The sequence below is a fragment of the Culex pipiens genome, chromosome 2, assembly GCF_016801865.2.
Source record: "Culex pipiens pallens isolate TS chromosome 2, TS_CPP_V2, whole genome shotgun sequence".
Classification (NCBI taxonomy): Eukaryota; Metazoa; Arthropoda; class Insecta; order Diptera; family Culicidae; genus Culex; species Culex pipiens.
The window spans coordinates 100,792,732-100,815,576 of record NC_068938.1 but is presented as its reverse complement, the minus strand read 5'-3'; the positions used below and the strand labels follow the sequence as shown (position 1 = coordinate 100,815,576).

The window sequence follows — 22,845 nt, the reverse complement described above, 5'->3', positions numbered from 1 at the left end:
TTTTGAAAGATTTCCATAGATTTTGAAAAGTTTAATGAAGAAAAATCGAAGTGTCTCATTGTTACCCATGAGCTGAAATGAGTGGGGAACAATGAGAAAGCCCTGGATGCTGGGTATATTCTAAATTTTGGTCAAACCTAATAAAAGGACATTGTAGCCCAACTCATGCCATGTGAAATGACGAAAGAAATTTGGAGAAATGTTAGTTTTTGTGTTAATGGCAGCCTATAAGCGAAAATGTATTTTTTGTCCATAATTTACTTTTACATCCCAGAATCAAACATGTATGAATAACTTTGCAAGGGATCTTCCATAACCAAAGCCACTGTAATGGCAGACGTGTATCTAGTAGACACACCTTTCCTCCAAATATGAGCCTGATTGGTTGAAACTACGTCTTGTGAGAGCCATTTTATCATTGTTCCCCGTGTCTCATTGATAACTACCCTACCCTCTTAATAACAAAATGAATATTTAAATTAAGGATCTTGAAATGCCTATTATTCGATTGAATGTTTTTAAATAATAAAAATATAGATGGAAACTCTTTTCCCTCCTGATTTAACTTTTAAAATCTTTCAAATTTATACAGACGATTCATTTTGGTCGATCTAAGCAAACGATAAAAATGGATATGTTAAAAACCCTGAGACCTTACTGGTTTAAAAAAACAATCACTAAGTATGGTAAATTCTCGTATGTTTGGCAGGTTAAGCACTCGCTCCTAACTCCATCCAATTTGCTAATTTTCACTATTTTAACAACTAATTATGCAAAACTTTTGATAGAAACTTGCTTGCTCACTTATTATTGAGCTATTTATCACTCGATTTCAGTTGAAAACGCTTTTAATTAGCTTTAATTGAATGTCAAAGTTCTGACCTGCTAACATTATAGGCACGCTGGAATTAGATGCTGTTGGCTTGGAAAAATCGTGTAAGCCAAACTGATGGCAATCGTGTACTTGTCATGAAAAATCCTTTCTCCATTTAAATTAATAGAATGATCAAATGTCATAAACTATGGTAAAAGTTACTTCCTGATTAAAAAAAACATTCTGGTAACATACAAAACACTACTGAAAGATATCGATACATTTTTCATTAAGAGGGAGTATTTGTAAATATTGCTCGGTTTGTTCTAGAGGTCGTATCGAGGTGCTCCGATTTGGATGAAACTTTCAGCGTTTGTTTGTCTATACATGAGATGAACTCATGCCAAATATGAGCCCTCTACGACAAAGGGAAGTGGGGTAAAACGGGCTTTGAAGTTTGAGGTCCAAAAAACCTAAAAAATCTTAAAATTGCTCGCATTTCCGTAAAACTTCATCAATTCCAACTCTCTTAGATGCATTCGAAAGGTCTTTTGAAGCACTTCAAAATGTGCCATAGACATCCAGGATTGGTTCGACTTTTTCTCTTAGCTTTTGCAAATTACTGTCAAAAATGGTTTTTTTTAAAACCTTAATATATTTTTGCAACAGCCTCCAACACCCATACTCCCATAGGTCAAAAGATAGGTAATTACATGGACTATAAGCCTACGGTGTTAACTTTTTGGCCAATCGCAGTTTTTCTCATAGTTTTTCGATTTTTCTAGAACAAAAATTTTACAACGTTAGTTTTTGCTCTGTAGGCCGCCATAGCGGCACTTTTTGGTCTCAATTTTGTCATATTCGGAATCCTCGGACAATTTCACGTAAGTTAGAAGTATTGGAGTTGTAAATTTAATTTAAAAAATAATTAAATACTCATTAAAAAAAGAAAGAAATATATCTTATTTACCCTGTGATCAATACGTCAAATGCTGTATCAAGTAGGCGAAAACCTGTTTTACCCCTGATCCAACAAATTGTTAAAAAATATTTTAATTCATTCTAAATGGCATTTTTTCCAATCAAATTTACAACTCCAATACTTCTAACTTACGTGAAATTGTCCGAGGATTCCGAATATGATAAAATTGAGACCAAAAAGTGCCGCTATGGCGGCCTACAGAGCAAAAACTAACGTTGTAAAATTTTTGTTCTAGAAAAATCGAAAAACTATGAGAAAAACAGCGATTGGCCAAAAAGTTAACACCGTAGGCTTATAGTCCATGTAATTACCTATCTTTTGACCTATGGGAGTATGGGTGTTGGAGGCTGTTGCAAAAATATATTAAGGTTTTAAAAAAATCCATTTTTGACAGTAATTTGCAAAAGCTAAGAGAAAAAGTAGAACCAATCCTGGATGTCTATGGCACATTTTGAAGTGCTTCAAAAGACCTTTCGAATGCATCTAAGAGAGTTGTGCAGCGACCTCAAATTTAAATCATTAAATTTGTCCATTTTTCGAACCTCACCACAGTTCTGACCATGCGCGCTTACGCAAGCATAAATAATTTTACCCGTCGACTCGCGTTGCGCGACAAATAATTAAGCTTATGTACAGGTGTGGATCATGAATCATCCTCACCTGAAAAGCCCTTTATTAAATTTCGCCAATTGTTAGGCAATCAAAAAAATGGTTAAGCTTTCAATTATGAATGTGCGATGTTTTTCCACAGGGGAAATTGAGGGTGTGGCTTAACCAAATTCATTGGCATGTTCGTTCAATGGAGAATTCGACCTTCTCATTATTGACCAACATTTTTGAAAATGTTTTAGGAACATAATTTTGATATTCCAAACATAATTTAAAGTTTCACGACAATGGTTCGAACCCATGATTCCGATTTTGAGGTGTACTCACTACACCATACGGAAAGTCATGAAGAATTGCAGAGGTCTGCATAATTTAATTCATGAGGTTCATCGATGCTTCTCATCGAAACGGACCACTTTTAGTAGAACAAAATTTAGTAGAGTTTTCGGGGACTGACTATAAAAACCCCAAAATTCTTGAGGAGGGCAATTAGTTCCAATTAGTTCCAGTTAGTTCCAATTAGTTCCAGTCAGTTCCAGCCAGCTCAACTCCAGTTCAGTTCCAGTTCCAGAAGACGCCCCAGACCAGCCGGACACGCCAGCAGCCACCAGTAGCAGAGGCCCCAGTCCAGCCGGACTTAGCGGTGGAGGCCGCAGTCCGCCGGGACTTAGCCGCCGTGAAGAGTCCGCCGGGACTTAGCCGCTGGGAAGAGTCCGCCGGGACTTAGCCGCCGTGGAGTCAACCAGGGACGTAGCAGAGTTCGGGTCTGGCATGGCTCGGCGCAGAGGTCTGGAGGGCAAGTCTGGCTTCAACATAGAGAACTGGCTCGACGAAGATCTTAATGCAAAGTGATGTGATCGTGCGCGTAAAAGTTAAGCGTGTTACCGAAAAAAATGTAATCTTTAAAAAGTGTAATAGACAAATAAGTGATGTTTACTGATCTGTTTTGACTCTGCAAGTAAATATCACAAAAATCCTGAAAGCCTAAACCGCTCGGGCCGTTCAGTTGGAATTGATGAAGTTTTACGGAATTGCGAGCAATTTTAAGATTTTTTAAGTTTTTGGGACCTCAAACTTCAAAGCCCGTTTTACCCCACTTCCTTTTGTCGTAGAGGGCTCATATTTGGCATGAGTTCGTCTCATGTATAGACAAACAAACGCTGAAAGTTTCATCCAAATCGGAGCACCTCGATACGACCTGTTACACATTGGTGAAAAACTCGCTCTTAAAAAGTATAGTCAGTGGGGGTGACTATGAGTTAAAAAATGATACACCTCTAGTTATTTCTTAAAAACGAAAATAATTTAAATATCATTAAAAATCTTTTAACGTAGAAATGTTCTTAAATAGTTTACTAACATTTTTCTAAAATAAAAATGCCAATCGCTTGAAAATTGACCCAATCTCACCCCTTAGTGGGGGTGGCATTGGGTATTATGAAACTGAAATGATGCTCAAATACAATGATTAGTCATCCAACAGTGTTTCTTGATCGAGGGACTCGCATTGACATTTTACTATGTTTAAAGTAGAGATTTTTAAACATTTGGGTACTTTTCGAACAATTCCAACAAAAATATTGAATAGTAAATTTTTCGATCGATCATTTTTGGCCAAAAACGTATCTCAACTTAAGACAGCTGCTAAAATGGCAAATTTTGTTCTAGGAACGAGATTTTTTCAGCTCAGTCATCTTAAAATGTCCACTATAAAACCCTTTTAACAGAATTTAGTTTCATTGAGAAGAAGCTGCGAAATGGTAAAATCTGTAAAAAAAATAATTTGACCTAATCTCACCACCAGACCTAATTTCAACCCCACTGACGGTTTTGCACATTTTTAAAAGGCAACAACCTGTTAAAGATTTATTTTGCAACTTTTTCAAGGTTGTATTATTTATGGTGTTGACCTCAACATTGCTATTTACGATATTTGCCATATATTCCCTTTTATTGTTAGAAGAACATCGTTGAGACCATCCCAAATTAACCCAATCCAATTTTCCATATTGAACCGTTTAAACGATTTGACCATCGTTCTCCGAAACCGATCCCATACAATAAAGTTGCTGGCACAAGAGGTACCCATCTCTAAACGATTTCGAGTAAATTTCCACCCTCACCACCACGTTTGCCCAGCAAACAAATATTTCAAACTTTATTACTCTCTATGGGAATTTGAATATCGACGTTAACCCTGAAGAGACCGGGTAGTATTGCTTAAATATCGGGAAAAATCTCTATCCAAAGGGTTAAAACGATAGCCAACGGATGCCTTACCTTCTCGTTAGCGCACTGCACTGGCCAATGTGCTAAACTACCGGATGGTCCAGGTTGGTCTCCAACGGCAACACCGAGCGAGTGAGCTGATGCTTAAATTTTACGATCCTCTAGTAGAGTTGGGGTCAACCTGGAACGGAGAAAAAAAAACGTAGAAAAGGGTTAAAACTACTACTGGAACACACAAAGCATCATTCGATGGCATCATCATAGAGAGGAAAAGGTGTACGGAAGCCCAACCAACAGCATCCAGCCAGGGGTCGTAAAAAGTGAGGTTCGCTCCAGCATGGCCCGAAAAACCCCGGTTTGACCTTATTGATTGGCTTTCAATTTTAGATGGCATCTTTCCAGCGACGGGGACGTCCCCAAGTGGAGCACTTTCTATGCATAACCTACAATCTTCCTGCAGTACCCTGGACCTGGGGATCGAGGACTGAGGTTGGTAAACACCGGCAGGGCGGTACACGTTTTACGCAGAGTACGCTTCATGAATTTCAAATCAAATTAGAATCCTTATTTAATCAACCAAACTTTAAGCCCCGCCACACAGCAGGCTCAACGCGTTAATAACAGCTTTTCGGAAGCTTCTTTTTGAGAGAGGAAAGTAAAAGTTGGCGAAAGCTCGCCATAATTTAAAACTTGTTATAAATATTAAACGAGGTAATCACTTTGGGAGGAAAGTTCTCGCCACCCGCAACAACAATTACTCGCTAGTCAGTCAGTTCGGCGTTGGCGTTGGTTGGTGGTTTGTGGGCCGTCATTATCCTTGGCCCAGAGGGCGCAGCAGGAAGTTGGTGTGAGCTTTCCGGGTGAGTTGGCTCTTCCGGTGCCGCGGAAGCAAGACAATCTAATAAACGCGATGGTTTGGTTCTGCAGGCGCTTCCGGTGCGAGTGGGAGGAAAGCGTTGTTATGGATACTCAGAATCAAGTCAGGAGGTCAGAGTTGATTATATTATAGTAAGAGTACGCTACGAATTAAACACACCAGTAAACAGCAAAAGAGCGTTTCGAAAGGGTGTTATCGTATAACGCATTAATATTTTCTAATATATTTTAAATAATATTATTTAAGTAATTTTATCTCAATTAAACTGTTAAGATCAATTAAACAAATAAAACATACAGTTAGAGATTATATATCAAGTTTTTTTCTGACACTAAGTATGTCCACAATAGGATGTAACAAAAACGATCCGGCAAAATCAAATGGCGTCGCAGACGTCGCGCTGTGCGCCGCCCATTCTTTTTTGCTGGGCAAGAACATTTGAAGGTCTGCACAGAACTTCAGCGTACTGAATACTTCTATGTTATACACCATATTCTTTTTTTAAGTCACCTTTTTTTAAACGATTCTCGATTTACGCAACTTTTTTTAAGTCATGACTTAAAATGAGAATGTCCATGACTTAAATTAAGAATATGACTTAAATTAAGAATCTTTGGGACTTCGTAATTTGTTGGAGAATTTTCAAAATTAATCAATTGTATTTTGTTTAGTTATGTTATTAAAACATTTAAGCATGGTTTTGGAAAATCTGGGATGTTCTAGTCCATCCGAAACTTCCGGAAGTTTTGTGCAGCAGGCTATCCGAAGAAACAAGTCGAAGCTTCAAAATTTTGACAACGGATCCTACCCAGACAGCTTCAGTGAGTGCGGTAGGCTACAGTGCATTGTTGTAACCACTTATTGGGATGATCTGAGTCATCCAAGGACTCCCTGGAGTCAAGACCGGTGGGTCTACCGCCGTAACAAGCAAGAGGTCGACGGATTTTGACCCCGGAACATACCCGCATAGCTTCAGTGAGTATGGTAGACTACTTTACTGATGTGTTGGGATGTCCTGGGTCATCCAAGGACTCCCTGGAGTTAAGATCTGTGAGTCTACCGCCGTAACAAGCCAGAGGTCGACGGATTTTGACCCCGGAACATACCCGCATAGCTTCAGTGAGTATGGTAGACTACTTTACTGATGTGTTGGGATGTCCTGGGTCATCCAAGGACTCCATTGAATTAAGATCTGTGAGTCTACCGCCGTAACAAGCCATAGGTCGACGGATTTTGACCTCGGGACATACCCGCATAGCTTCAGTGAGTATGGTAGACTACTTTGATGATCTTTTAGGATGTCTTGGGTAATCCAAGGACTCCCTGGAGTTAAGATCTCATTGTCTCATTGCGGTAGACCCTCAACACATCAGTAAAGTAGTCTACCATACTCACTAAAGCTATGCGGGTATGTCCCGGGGTCAAAAACCGTCGACCTCTTGCTTGTTACGGTGGTAGACTCACAGATCTTAACTCCAGGGAGTCCTTGGATGACCCAGGACATCCCAACACATCAGCAAAGTAGTCTACCATACTCACTGAAGCTATGCGGGTATGTCCCGAGGTCAAAATCCGTCGACCTCTGGCTTGTTACGGCGGTAGACTCACAGATCTTAACTCCAGGACCGAGGACATCCCAATACATCAGTAAAGTAGTCTACCATACTCACTGAAGCTATGCGGGTATGTTCCGGGGTCAAAAACCGTCGACCTCTTGCTTGTTACGGCGGTAGACTCACAGATCTTAACTCCAGGGAGTCCTTGGATGACCCAGGACATCCCAACACATCAGCAAAGTAGTCTACCATACTCACTGAAGCTATGTGGGTATGTTCCGGGGTCACAAATCGTCGACCTCTGGCTTGTTACGGCGGTAGACCCACCGGTCTTGACTCCAGGGAGTCCTTGGATGACCCAGATCATCCCAATAAGTGGTTACAACAATGCACTGTAGCCTACCGCACTCACTGAAGCTGTCTGGGTAGGATCCGTTGTCTTATTTTTGAAGCTTAGACTTGTTTCTTCGGTTAGCCTGCTGCACAAAACTTCCGGAAGTTTCGGATGGACTAGAACATCCCAGGTGTTCCAAAACCATGCTAAACTGTTTTAATAACATTACTAAACAAAATACAATTGATACATTTTGAAAATTCTCCAACAAATTATGAAATCTCAAAGATTCTTAATTTAAGTCATATTCTCAATTTAAGCCATGGACATTCTTTTTTTAAATTATTCTCGATTTAAACACCCCCATTTCGTTGTGTAAATCAAGAATATGGTGTACTCTAAAAAATAACCAGACTTACCTTTTGACGGGTGCGACAACGGTTTGCTATGATACCGGTTTTTCTATCCGCACCATTTCTCGTCACGACCCAAACCCGACACAGCTCGGTAGCTTGATCGGTGCACCGAAACCGAAGTTCGGTGTGACGGCGGTGTGGATCGGGTACACAAAACTGACATGGGTTCTGCGCCTACCACACGGGAGAAGTTTGGAACTCTTGATGTCTAGCAAGCCAACCGAATTCAACAGTTCTCAATGGTGTGGTTGTCAAAGGCAGTGCTATATTAAGTTAAAGGTTCTTGGTTCGAATCTCGACATTTATTATTTTATTTTTCAAATGATATTTATTTGCTTAGAATAATTCTTTAGGAATAGTATTTCGTCGTGTCATGAAATTTAAACTTTAACTTCTCGTGCATATAATCCTGAAATAGGCATTTTCACTTAAACCTGCCTGCATAATATGGAACGTTTTCTCTATTCCACTACAAAAATCCATTCAATTTTCTAACTCTTTGACTAAAGCGTCGCAGGTTCGAAGAAGTTACTTAAAAATGTATATAATCAGTAATTTTGACAGCAAATATTGAAAAAAAAAAACCTCAAAAATATTTGTACTCAGGATTGAACCAGGAACTAGGTTTCGCAGTAAGCCGGGCGTGCGGGCAGACGTGTTTTTTTCTGCTGTCGTTTTTTTTCTTTACGATCAGTTTTTAGAAAAAAGTTTTCAGAAGAATTTGAATCACACGGATTTTTGGATTAAGCCAGTGGTTTCGGCAGTTGCGACGTTGGTTCCTGTGGATTTATAAGAAGCTCGATTTTGGATCCTGGAAAAAGCACTGGCACGATGAACGCCATGAAGGCCACGATGGGTTATGTACCGGAATGGTCCGAACTACAAACCGGTGCAAGAGATTGCTTCAAGGGTGCGCGTTGCAAGCTGCTGCTCGTGGCCAAAGATCCGGACGGTGGACCCGCGACCAGACGCTGAACAAGGAACAAGCTCAAGGTTGGTTTCGTGGCGCACATGATTTCGACGACCATCGTCATCGTGGAAGAGTTTTTCGCCCATCTGGATGTGACGGAGAATATAAAAATACGGAAACGGTTGCCAGCTGCCTGGAGCTGTTGAATGACTTGGTGAGATCTATCCATTTTATCTATCATTATTTGATAGATGATTTTATTCCCTTATTTTATATAATATTCTATTGATCATATCCATATTATCCCATTCCCACCTTCCTTTTCTCCTATCCACATTTCCTCCCCCTCCCCTCCCCCCCCCCCATGCCCCTAAATATTATTATCTGCCAAATTTACACTTACACACCACACCACAACTGTTTCGGAGCGTTTGGTACGGTATGTCCACGCATCCTTCCTCCCCTGATGATTCTATGAAATGTGATCCGTTCACAGAATCTGTCTCTGCGGTTAATGCAACGCAGTAGGCCTGGCCGCTTTAATTTTTGCTATACATTTTCGGGGTAACTCGGATGTACTGTAATCATTAATATTGACAAGAAAGGACTTGAGGCGTAATCTTACCACAAGTTCTTCCAGGATGCTTTCTTCGGACTGGCTGCGCTTGTGTTCGATTAGATTAGATTAGATTAGTACTCAGGATTGAACCAGGAACCTCGTGGTTAAAAGACGGAGACAACAACCGCCAGGCCATCCCGAAGTTGTGAATGATGGCTGACAAACCTCAATCAAAACAATGTCGCCTCCGGTTTACTTGGATCAACCATATGTTGAGTTGCATCCTTGGTATACAGTTTGGGTGCACCGGTGGTGTACCAAGGTGCTTTCGGTACAGTTGCTATGGTGTGACAGTAAACAGCTCGGTTTGGTTTCTAGAGTGACACGAAAACCGCACCACGGTGCACCAGATCTTGGTGTTCAGTGAAGCCTGAAAATAACCCTGCAAAGTTAGAAAAAACACGAAATTTTAAAATGAAAAATTTTGTTCTAATTAAAAAAATGACCCTTCTGGGTCAATGTAGATTGGAAAAGTACATTAAATTTCCCATAAAATGACATGTTCCAAAAAAAATTACAATCGAGTAACGGAAAATGAGAGAGTTTTTAGATTTTTTTGAGTGTTTTTTCGATGAAAAATACGTTTTTAAGGAATTCTGAGTACGGCATCAAATCGGGCGTCTAATTTTACATAAAAGTCCCTTTGACACCAAATTTCTATCTCATCACCGTTTCAGGCTGCAAATTATTGAAAAACACCTCTTTTTTCGCATGTTCAAAAATGGAAGGGGTCGTACTGCCCCTCCGTCACGAGATATCAAAAAAAGGACCTCGGATTCGTGATCAGGGACAAAAGTTACCCATAAGGACAAAGTTTCACGCAAATCGAAGAGGGGTCGGGGCAACTTTTCCCGATTTCATGTGAGTTGGTAGAGTATTACCCAATAATATTAGCATATTATATTATAATATTGACAATTAGTAATATTCAGTTAAGTTTTACTTGTAACTGTGAACAACTTTCAAATGTTTTGAGCTGACAATCAAAAACATCTTGTCTGAATAATGTATTCAAAAAGAAAATTTCAATCAAACATTCAATTTGAATATAAACTTTCCGATGTTGCTTAGAATCCTTATTAGTCTTATAGCTAAAATCCAAATATTTAAACTCTTGTTAAGGTTTAAAAAAAAATAACAAATTACAAGTTCAAGTCGACCAACTATGACAAAGACAATTTTAATAAACTCAGGAAAAATCATTCAGTGAGAACATTGATTCGAAAAAAATCAGTACAAACCAACAAATCCTTTAATTGAACTTGTTCTAGCAGCTTTGAGAAACTTTTTCAACAAGAATTCCAAAAAGTCCACAAAGTAAATGATAATTCGATGTAAAACTAATATTGTGTTTAATTACTGTGACTATTTATTGAAATTAAATTTATGGAAGCGTTATATTTTTTTAAATATTTGTTGAAGATCAATAACTTTGCTAAAGAATACCCGGGAAATTACAAAAATTACACTTTTGAAATAAATCCGTTTTACGGGTTAAATCTCATTTAAAATCCAAGAGTGGAGTGCCAGCTCCTTTTCATTTTTTAAACTTGAAAATTGGACCATTTTTTCCCGAGATATTAGTGATCTAAAAACAAGGCCTAATTGAGGCAACAATGAGAGAATCTTATTTTTCCTGTATTGTTATTTTTGTTTTTCCATATCTGAGCAATCAAAGGCCGTTGCATCAAAGTTCAATTCACGTTATATAAATTTCACTTAGGCCGATGTAAATATTTTTAAAAACTGTTAGTATTTTTTGATTGCAAGGTTTCGTTATCTGGTAACCAACACAAAATCGGAAAAAAAGTTGCGTGATTCGGCACTCAGTTGCGTAACCCAAATGTCATGAGTTTGAATTCCAAAGCAGAAGGATTCTATGTGCAATACAAGTTTGATGCCAAGCTCACAAAAAAATTGATGATAATATTGACGAAATTCACTATTTTCAATCACTTAAGTAATATTAATATTGAATCAAATTGAATATTAATATTGAATCACATGTGAAATTGTTTCATAAAGATACATTTCATCAAAAATCGGGATCATATTATGTATAAAGCATTAGTTTTATATTAAAAATCATACATTAATACTATTTTTTTAGGTTTATAAAATCACTTCACAGATGGATAAAAGGGCCATTATAAATGATTATCTCCTGGGCTGTACACTGGGCACTGTTGCCGGTACTCTTCTACTTTGCTGCTTAATAAAAAACCTGGCAAAATAATATTAAACTACACCGAGGTATTTTCAAAGTATGTTTTGCAAGTTAAGCGTTTGTTCCTTATTCCGTCCAATTTACAGATTCTCAAAGTTCTCAATTCCAAGATGATACAATTCAAAACAGTGCTAAAAAGTTCAGCTTATCAGCACCAAAAACAGTAGTGAAAAGTACTACTTTTCAGCATTTTTTTGGTTTGGAAAAGTAGGCCGTTTCATTTCTCCCGAAAGACAGAAAAAGTTGACAGTTTCACAGCGGAATCGTCGTTGCAAATAAAATTAAAAAAAAAAAAACATTTAAAAAGGCGCAACACAAACTTCTCCACCAACAAAGCATCCTGACAGTTGATGTTGCTTCTACAAACTGTAGCCCGGATGATCTGAACTAAAAACTCTAAAACACAGACTAACATACAGAGCCAGTGAAACGACAATCTGGCTAGAAAACAATGTTGCAACCTTGTCCTAGGTTGGAAACACACAAAACTAGGACTTGCACAAACAAACCCCGCACTGTCAGCGGAGGGAGCTAGGCTGGTTGCACACACCAACCTAGACTATATCATCACGACCCTGGACGAATGGCAAAAACGTGGACCACGTGGCCGGTCGTAGATCAATTTGCTGAAAAAATGTGGAATAATTTCAAACCTATATTTTTGAAAAAGGTAATATCAATATTAAATTATAAAGATTATAAAGAAAAATACCGATTTCGAACGAATTACCCTAGAAATCCTTTTTTCCGCGATGAAAGGGTGTTGATTCTTTTTTCCTTTTTTTCTCACTTTTTCTTCCATCATCGCTGAACAATGGCCAACTCGTGACGATATGCTTCTGAAGAAAGATGGATTACGAGCGCTAGCGCGCATTGTTTGTTGTTGGTCGTCGAATGAAATCGTTGTTTTTTTCATGTTTTGCGAAGAAAGATTTGCTTTTTTTGTGTGCATTCCATTCCATTCAAAACTAGGATGTTTATGAAGTGGTGATTTGCTGGACCATGATGAGATTGTTTTTTGAAAAGGGTTGTGTTACCTTAAATCGTCGCCGTCGTGCTAACTTGTCGCACGTGCATTTTGGGCCAAATTGAGTTAAGAACGCCATTTTGTGCAGCTAACAATGCCTCACCTGTTGACCTTCACAGATCTCCAAAATTCTATTTCAATCCTGAGATATTCAATAAAAACTGAAAAAACTCCGTGCATTGTTGTCACTTTACATATAAAAGAAGTTTCAATCTTGTCGTGCTATCTTGTCACTCCCTGAAAATTGATGTAAGTGCGACAAGTGACCAAAGGGATTTCAGGTCAGAACGCGTTTGACGCACGTACAAGTTTGACAACCGTAAACATTTGAAATTATATCTCAGAACTCCGGCAACCAACTTCAACAAAACTTCAGGACAATGCACAGAATGGTCAGCCAAACAAAACGTGTTTGTTATTGTTAACATTGCGTGCTCTCGTTTTTGTTTATTCAAGGTCAAACATTAAAACGCGTTTTTCTCGGATCGTCGAAATGGCGGGTGCGACAAGATAGCACGACAGCGTCGAAATGTTGAATTTTTTAGTTCAGATTAGTTGTAATCTGTAAATAATATCTATATATAAATTTTTTAGCATGAACGAAAACGTTTCAAGAATAATTGAAAATTAATGAAAACATCTATTTATATGCAAAAGTCTACAGCATTTCACGGAGTTTGCTTTAAAAGAAAGAAAGAGAATTTTACTAAACACTTAAACAATCTTGTGGAAACAAAAAATGCCCAAATAAATTTGTTTGACCAACCAGTTGCGTAACGGGGCCACCGACTACCAAATCTGATGATATCAGACAAAACCCCAATAAAAAAGAAAACGACAGAATCGTTGGTAACGGGTTGCCTGTCAATCGTCTTGACAAGGGGGGAAGAAGACACGACACGTGAACAAAAACAGAGTTGTCTTGAGGTTTTTTTCTTCGTTGGTTATCGAGAAGAGGCCGATCTGGGCAAGATGGTGATGGGCGTGAAAGGGCGAACAACAGAGTTTTTGATTGACACGCTGCTTGCTGGTTTGGTTACGATTTTTAAAGGGTGGTGAGGTGGAGTTGTATTTTTTGGATGGATCATTAGTGAGGAATTCTGAGGCGCTGCATCGCGGAGTTCGTCTGGGCTTGAAATGGGAAACCTCTATGAGAGGTCATAAAGATGAGGCGTGAGCAGAAATGAAACCGTTGATCGGCGGTGGTGACCCAGTGAGCTTGCGCGAGAAGGTGAATCCATAATTGCAGGTTTTTATTCGAGTTGAGCTATTTAAAAGTTTCTCTAAGACAAGAATTCAGCATATTTATGATCAAAAGACTTGTGATTAAATAACCAAAAAAAAAATTACCCTGTAATGTTACAAAAAACACGACACTTCAACTAAATCAAAATTGTTAAAGTTAACAATATTTGTAGATATAAAGAAGATAAAAAAATAATGAGCAGTCAGAGATTGCTATCTGGAGCATTAATAATACATATTTACTAACATGTTATATTGAAGGTAGAATTACAAAAGAAAGGAGAAGGTTTCTACTTGGTTCGTTCAATATTTTAAAACAATTAAGATGTTTCTGAGTCCCATGAAATTTTAACAAAATTTGTTGATTGGGTTGAAAATTGGAAGCTTTATTTTTTTAAATGTTGAAGATTTTGCTATCGATTGTATTTTTGCTTCATGATTTTTAGTAAATCTTGTGAAGAGAGAGATGAAAACTTTCAAGAAGATTTTTATTGGGTTTAAAAAATTTTGACTAGACAAGACTGTTGAATCTTGTTATATTATTATAAAACAAGATCAAACTTGTTTTGCAATGCCTATTATAAACCTTTTTAACATATTTCACTCGAAATTTTCTCTTTAGTTCTATTCGTTCGATAATTTCATATTAAGAAGATTCGTATGTGATTGAAAAAAATAAAACAAAAATAAGTTGAAAGGAATGGAAAATTGGTGAAGAAAATTTAAAGCTGATTGAAAATATTTTAAATTAAACTATAAAAGTACTTTCTGTACGAAAGGATTTTCAAGGCTATTTTTTTCAAATTAGTGTAATATCCGTGAATAGTCATTTTCGAGCGTCAAAAATCATTAAGCCTACTTGTAACCATCACGAGTTATCGCGATTTTGCAAAAAAAAAAAAAAAACATTACAATAAGTTGGTCAGAGATTTCTCGGTACTCTAAAATTTACGCAAAATTTGGTACTTTATAACAATTGTATACAGGATGGTTAGATGGTTCAAAACCACAACAAAATAATTGCAGACAACATACGAATTTTTAAACTTTCTTTACGATTCAGCTATCCTTATTTTACTGAGATTTAAGAAAATGAATGTCCAAAACAAAGCACATCCTTAACTAAAGATTCACCATAAGTACAATCATTAAAATAAATGAAATAAAATTTAGCTTGTTGTCATGGCATTCAATAAAAGTGATAATTCAGCATTTAAAAAAATATGTAGGGCGTTTTTGCATTTTTTATTTATTATTATTTCTGAAAATTTTAAACATTGCAATTTTTTGTGAATTTTTGATTTTCAAAGTAGTTTTGCATTTTAATATTATTGAATAAACAACTTTATTTAAGAAAATACTTTATTTCCCCGACGTTATTTGCAATTTGTTCATCGCTAATTTGAAAAAAAAAACAGACATTCAAAATAAAATAGCTCAAACTGCTTGGATTTTCTTTCATCGAAGATTCAAATAACGTTAGTTCACATTCTTTTTGGATTTTGTGTAACAAAGAATTTTTTTCATGTATTGCTTTACACTTCACGTTGCATTTATCTATTTTATGTACAATTAAATCTATCATCATTAAAAATTTCCAATAAATTATCCGCATTTCTTAAAATGTTGCAATGGACAATAGCTTTAGGAATAATTTTCAAAATGCCAGTTTAATTTTCTTTTAGGCGTATGAATTAAAAAAAAAATCAAAGTTTAAACACACTGAGGTGCAATTGTATGAATTTCGATGAAAAATACGCCAACAATTCTCAGCTGATGTTTATCAGGTTCCCAAAATGTTTCTTGAAAACTTCTCGAAAGTTCCATCTGATTTTTCTTATGTGGTGCTGAAAGTCCTTTACTGTTGCGTTCTTGGTATTTTAAAGATTAATACATATTACTTCTGCTACTAGCCATAAACAGGCTTTTCTTTTCGTTGATGTTATTATACTCATTTGCACGATTTCTTCTGGATCTTTTACTACTAATTTCAATCTCTTGCTAATAATCTCTTCCACCCATTCCCAAACTGGCCTGGTATCTTTACAATTTTGTATCCTGTGTTCTGTGCTGTCGATGTTATTACAAATCTCACAAAGGTTATCTACAACTCCTCTAATTTTTAAACGAAACATTTTTGATCTATTTGGGACTATATTATTATACACCATGTATAACGCCTCTTTAGCATAGGAACTTCAAAAAAATGCTAATGTTTTCCCAAATTTTTCTCACGAAAAATCTGGATTGCAAAAGAAAGTTGAGCAATTCTCTGAGTTTTCGGTCATTCGATTTTTTTTTGTATTTTTTAATCCGGCTGAAACTTTTTTGGTGCCTTCGGTATGCCCAAAGAAGCCATTTTGCATCATTAGTTTGTCCATATAATTTTCCATACAAATTTGGCAGCTGTCCATACAAAAATGATATGTGAAAATTCAAAAATCTGTATCTTTTGAAGGAATTTTTTGATCGAGTTGGTGTCTTCGACAAAGTTGTAGGTATGGATATGGACTACACTGAAAAAAAATGATACACGGTAAAAAAAATTTGGTGATTTTTTATTTAACTTTTTGTCACTAAAACTTGATTTGCAAAAAAACACTATTTTTAATTTTTTTTATTTTTTGATATGTTTTAGAGGACATAAAATGCCAACTTTTCAGAAATTTCCAGAATGGGCAAAAAATCTTTGACCGAGTTATGATTTTTTGAATCAATACTGATTTTTTCAAAAAATCGAAATATCGGTCGCAAAAATTTTTTAACTTCATTTTTCGATGTAAAATCGAATTTGCAATCAAAAAGTACTTTAGTGAATTTTTGATAAAGTGCACCGTTTTCAAGTTATAGCCATTTTTAGGTAACTTTTTTGAAAATAGTCGCAGTTTTTTATTTTTTAAAATTAGTGCCCATGTTTGCCCACCTTTGAAAAAAATATTTTTGAAAAGCTGAGAAAATTCTCTATATTTTGCTTTATTGAACTTTGTTGATGCGACCCATACTGCCCATGTTCGCATAAATGTCCCATATGGGTAATTCTCTACCAACTCACACGAAATCGGGAAAAGTTGCCCCGACCCCTCTTCGATTTGCGTGAAACTTTGTCCTAAGGGGTAACTTTTGTCCCTGATCACGAATCCGAGGTCCGTTTTTTGATATCTCGTGACGGAGGGGCGGTACGACCCCTTCCATTTTTGAACATGCGAAAAAAGAGGTGTTTTTCAATAATTTGCAGCCTGAAACGGTGATGAGATAGAAATTTGGTGTCAAAGGGATTTTTATGTAAAATTAGACGCCCGATTTGATGGCGTACTCAGAATTCCGAAAAAACGTATTTTTCATCGAAAAAAACACTAAAAAAGTTTTAAAAATCCTCCCATTTTCCGTTACTCGACTGTAAAAAATTTTGGAACATGTCATTTTATGGGAAATTTAATGTACTTTTCGAATCTACATTGTCCCAGAAGGGTCATTTTTTCATTTAGAACAAAATTTTTCATTTTAAAATTTCGTGTTTTTTCTAACTTTGCAGGGTTATTTTTTAGAGTGTTTTAATGTTCTACAAAGTTGTAGAGCAGACAATTACAAAAATTTTGATATATAGACATAAGGGGTTTGCTTATAAACATCACAAGTTATCGCGATTTTACGAAAAAAAGTTTTGAAAAAGTTACTTTTTGCGTTTCTCTTTGTTTCGTCGTCCGTGTCTGTCGCGGATGACCATGAACGGCCATGATCGATGACGACCAACTTTTTCAAAACTTTTTTTCGTAAAATCGCGATAACTCGTGATTTTTATAAGCAAACCCCTTATGTCTATATATCAAAATTTTTGTAATTGTCTGCTCTACAACTTTGTAGAACATTAAAACACTCTAAAAAATAACCCTGCAAAGTTAGAAAAAACACGAAATTTTAAAATGAAAAATTTTGTTCTAAATGAAAAAATGACCCTTCTGGGACAATGTAGATTCGAAAAGTACATTAAATTTCCCATAAAATGACATGTTCCAAAATTTTTTACAGTCGAGTAACGGAAAATGGGAGGATTTTTAAAACTTTTTTAGTGTTTTTTTCGATGAAAAATACGTTTTTTCGGAATTCTGAGTACGCCATCAAATCGGGCGTCTAATTTTACATAAAAATCCCTTTGACACCAAATTTCTATCTCATCACCGTTTCAGGCTGCAAATTATTGAAAAACACCTCTTTTTTCGCATGTTCAAAAATGGAAGGGGTCGTACCGCCCCTCCGTCACGAGATATCAAAAAACGGACCTCGGATTCGTGATCAGGGACAAAAGTTACCCCTTAGGACAAAGTTTCACGCAAATCGAAGAGGGGTCGGGGCAACTGCTGTGTGAGTTGGCGGAGAATTACCCATATGCAAAAACAGCAAGCTGAGAAAAACGCAATTGAAATTTGTCCCATACATAAGGCTACGTGTTAAGTTTTCGCGAAAAAACTGGATTTCCTCCTGATTTCTAGAACAAAGTACTGGATGTTATAGGCTCTTTTGAAAGAGCACACAATTTTAAACAAAACTGCATCAATAACTCGAAATCGATGAAAATGCATATGGGACATTTATGCGATCAGGGGCAGCATAGTTGCTGAGATATTGCTATGCAAAGGCTAAAAAACAGGAAAATTGATGTTTTCTAAGTCTCACCCAAACAACCCACCATTTTCTAATGTCGATATCGCAGCAACTATAGGTCCGATTTACAATGTTAAAACATGGAACATTCGTGAAATTTTCCGATCTTTTCGAAAAAAATATTTTCAAAAATTTAAAATCAAGACTAACATTTTAAACGGGCCAAACATTCAATATTACGCCCATTTGAAATGTTAGTCTTGATTTTAAATTTTTGAAAATATTTTTTTCGAAAAGATCGGAAAATTTTACGAATGTTTCATGTTTTAACATTGTAAATCGGACCTATAGTTGCTGAGATATCGACATTAGAAAATGTTGGGTTGTTTGGGTGAGACTTAGAAAACATCAATTTTCCTGTTTTTTAGCCTTTGCATAGCAATATCTCAGCAACTATGGGTCGCATCAACAAAGTTCAATAAAGCAAAATATAGAGAATTTTCTCAGTTTTTCAAAAATATTTTTTTCAAAGGTGGGCAAACATGGGCACTAATTTTAAAAAATGAAAAACTGCGACTATTTTCAAAAAAGTTACCTAAAAATGGCTATAACTTGAAAACGGTGCACTTTATCAAAAATTCACTAAAGTACTTTTTGATTGCAAATTCGATTTCACATCGAAAAATGAAGTTGAAAAATTTTTGCGACCGATATTTCGATTTTTTGAAAAAATCAGTATTGATTCAAAAAATCATAACTCGGTCAAAGATTTTTTGCCCATTCTGGAAATTTCTGAAAAGTTGGCATTTTATGTCCTCTAAAACATATCAAAAAATAAAAAAAATTAAAAATAGTGTTTTTTTGCAAATCAAGTTTTAGTGACAAAAAGTTAAATAAAAAATCACCAAAATTTTTTTAACCGTGTAGCATTTTTTTTCAGTGTAGTCCATATCCATACCTACAACTTTGCCGAAGACACCAACTCGATCAAAAAATTCCTTCTAAAGATACAGATTTTTGAATTTTCACATATCATTTTTGTATGAACAGATGCCAAATTTGTATGGAAAATTATATGGACAAACTAATGATGCAAAATGGCTACTTTGGGCATACCGAAGGCACCAAAAAAGTTTCAGCCGGATTAAAAAATACAAAAAATAAAATTAAAGAAAAAAGACCGATTCCGTAGAGAACTGCTCAGTTGTAAAATGATTTACAGCTATATAAATTTCTAAAATTAGTGTTGAATCTTTCAAATTTCTGAATTATTCCCAGTTTGTAACATTGCTTCGCACAATTTTTAAGGGGAAGATAACTTTATTTGAACCTATTTTTATTTTTATGAATACATATGACTAAAATTATGGCAGTTGAATGTTTATTCAACTGCCATAATTTTAGTCATATGTATTCATAAAAATAAAAATAGGTTCAAATAAACTAATCTTAAAAACCCAAATTATCGTGATTAGTTGATTGCAACTTCTGTACCCACTCAAGTTTGATGTTTTCAGAAAAAAAAACCCAACTTCGAGCATAAACCGAATACATATATCGTAGTAAAAATCGAAACAAATCGGCCCCGCATTGACAGCAAACGTCGAAGGTCATAATCATTGCACCATATCTCAATTGAGAAGATTAAAACTATACTCACCCTGATTGCTTCCTATAGAAACAGCGTGTGCAATAGTTGAGCTGTTACTTGAAGAGTAATTTTGTTGAGGGGTTTACGAAAAGTTCCAGAGAAAAAATAAAATAAAATCGATGCAATTATATTGAAGGTCTCGTTTAAGTAAAAACAAATTTTACTGAAAATACTGTCAAGACTTTTTTAAACACCACCTAAGATTTCTAAGTAACTCTCCTCTTAAAAACAAAACAAACACATTCCAAGTCCTTTTGTCCTGGGTTGCCAGCGTCCAATCTCCTCACAACGCAGCAGCTCCGTATTGTTCCGCAGAAGCAATCCCCATATAGAGTGGCATGATAAATGGCCTTTCATCGGAATGGCCCCCAGGAAGAGCAGACGCAGCAGCAGTAGTGTGCCATACACTTAGTCGGAACATTCCGGCCCGGGATAAGAGCCACTCAGCTTCGTCTGGACCTGAAACCGATCGTAAACATGTCTTGTTCTACGGAGCGGGGAGGTTCCTCGATGGCCATAAGTACCCAGCGGACTGTATCAATTTCAGACATCATTGGTGCCCTATCGAGTGTGAAAACTGCTGGAACTGGCCGGCTGCCGGCTCGTCATTTCTCGATTCCTAGTTCCATTCATCTGGGTTTCGCGTTTTGTTGAGAACTTTTCAGCTGGATTGGCCCCTACTTCAACGAAGGGAGCTGCCTGGCTAGTCAGCATGTTCTGAAGTCCCTCGTGCTTGAATGATGGTCCAGAAGTCGGAGTCTGCTTTTTTGCGAATATTTGGAGAACTTTTACTATTTGGATAAGCGATAGTTAAACGTAGCTGAGTAAGTGGCCCTTTTCCTATGAGGTACGTTGAAGAGCTGTGCTTTATGAGAAATGAATCTCCGATCGTTAGTCCAAAACATTATTGAAAAATTGTTCTTAATTATTCGAATTCTTGAAAATTAAAGGGTTTAATATTAAATATTGAATTTCACAAAAAAATATTACGATGTTCAAAACATTTCCCAATGTTTTAACAATAATGATTTATCACATTAGTTGACTAAATTGGTGAAATAATGTCAAACTATTTAACATTACTTAGGACTATGAAGTAAATGAATGTCAAACGAACCCCAGAAAATTTTCTCCCAAACGTCTTTCTCAACAACTCTTTATGTATACACGCGGCCAAATTCGCCAAACTCCGGCTCATGCCCCCTTAAGGTTAAGGTGAATGCCACTACAGTCGGCATTCCACCGGCGTCGCCGCCGTCATAACTCAAGTAGGTGAAAACCGTCGACGGATCCACAAATTGTTTAGCATCGTTAGTCACGCCAAAATGGCGCGAATATAAAAATTGCACGACGAGCCAAAAAAACATGCAACTTCATCGTCGTTTAACAACGAGTAAGCGGGGCAAAAAAACAACAAATTAACGTACAAAAATGGCTTCATTTGTTCCGAAATTAATTTGCGGCTGGCTGAGCCACTTTGAGCTAACCCTTGATGATATTGTTTGTTTTTTTTTTTGTATTTTTCAATAGTCATAACTTTCAAACTGATTTAATTTATTTAAAATATGATTTAAATATCTTATGCATCAAGGGTTACATCTCAACTCAATTCGAGTAAAGTGCTCGAAACCACCACAGCACTATGGGCCATCTCCATACAAACAGGCGGCCAAATTATTTTTTTGCTTTTTAAATGTTTTTTCATACAAATTTGGGTAATTGTATGGTATTGAAATGATATACGTCGATTTTTATTACTTTTCATGTTTTTCAATAGTTGATTGTTTACAATAAATAGTCTTGTCATACATTTGCAAGTGCAACAGAATTGTATATATTGTATTGCAAGTTTATATTATTAAATTATGGATAAGCTAAAACATCCCCACTTTAAGGACACAACCCCTCCCTCCTCTTTCTTTCACCCCCCCCCCCCCTCCCCTCCTTCCATCCAACAAAATTTTGTTAAGCGTAATAAATTCATTTTAAGTCAAATATTTATTATTTACTGCTGTGTGTTTCTTTTTGTGAGTCCATGCCATATAACTTGAGACCCCCCCCCACAACCCCACCCTTACGGCCATAAATTGCGAAAACTAAAATTGTTAAATTAAATATCAGAAAAATTGATTTTATTCAAAATATCAATTATGAAGTAAAGCGATAAAATACAAACCATACTCTTACTAATCCTAATGTTTTTGTTCATGAAAATTCATTTGATTATAGAGTTTCTGACAGCTTCAGGATATGTTAAAGGTACTTTTTATGACGTTTTGTACTAACCAACATAGAACTTAAATGTGGATCAGTTTCATGGATTGATCGCAGAAATTCATCATGCTAAGTCAATATTTTGCTGAATACTTTTTTCGGTATCAAACTGAGATTCTCCAGTTTCGCTTGAGAAACTTCGGTACGAATACCTTATTTTGACTAAGGTACTCAATTTTAAATGTAGGCAACAGAAAATTCCAATAAAGTCATTTCGAACTTCTTGAAACCAGGTATTGATTTTTGAAGCGACGATGCCCACGAAGTAGGTACCAAAGCAAGTGAAATAAACGGGCGCATATGTACAATGCAGAAAATTTTGATAAAACGTAAATGTTCAAAATGGCATATCTCCGAAAACGCAAAAAATCGCAGGCTGGAAATTTCAGCAATGTTAGATTATGATCCAATCTTTCAAGTGATCTTAGTTTCATGTTTAGCATCGGTACTCGATTAACAAACACCAAAAAATAAGT

The 22,845-nt window shown here is 36.4% G+C and overlaps 1 protein-coding gene across 2 annotated transcripts in view; it reads right to left on the bottom strand.

The window, feature by feature from the left end:
- LOC120413084 (1-phosphatidylinositol 3-phosphate 5-kinase) overlaps positions 1 to 22,845 on the bottom strand; it is a 192,502-nt gene that overhangs the window by 130,394 nt on the left and 39,263 nt on the right. For both annotated transcript variants that reach the window (XM_052708872.1, XM_052708873.1), the window contains one exon: positions 4,686 to 4,815. The gene's annotated coding sequence lies outside the window, so the exon portion shown is untranslated. The remainder of the gene's footprint in view (positions 1 to 4,685; positions 4,816 to 22,845) is intronic.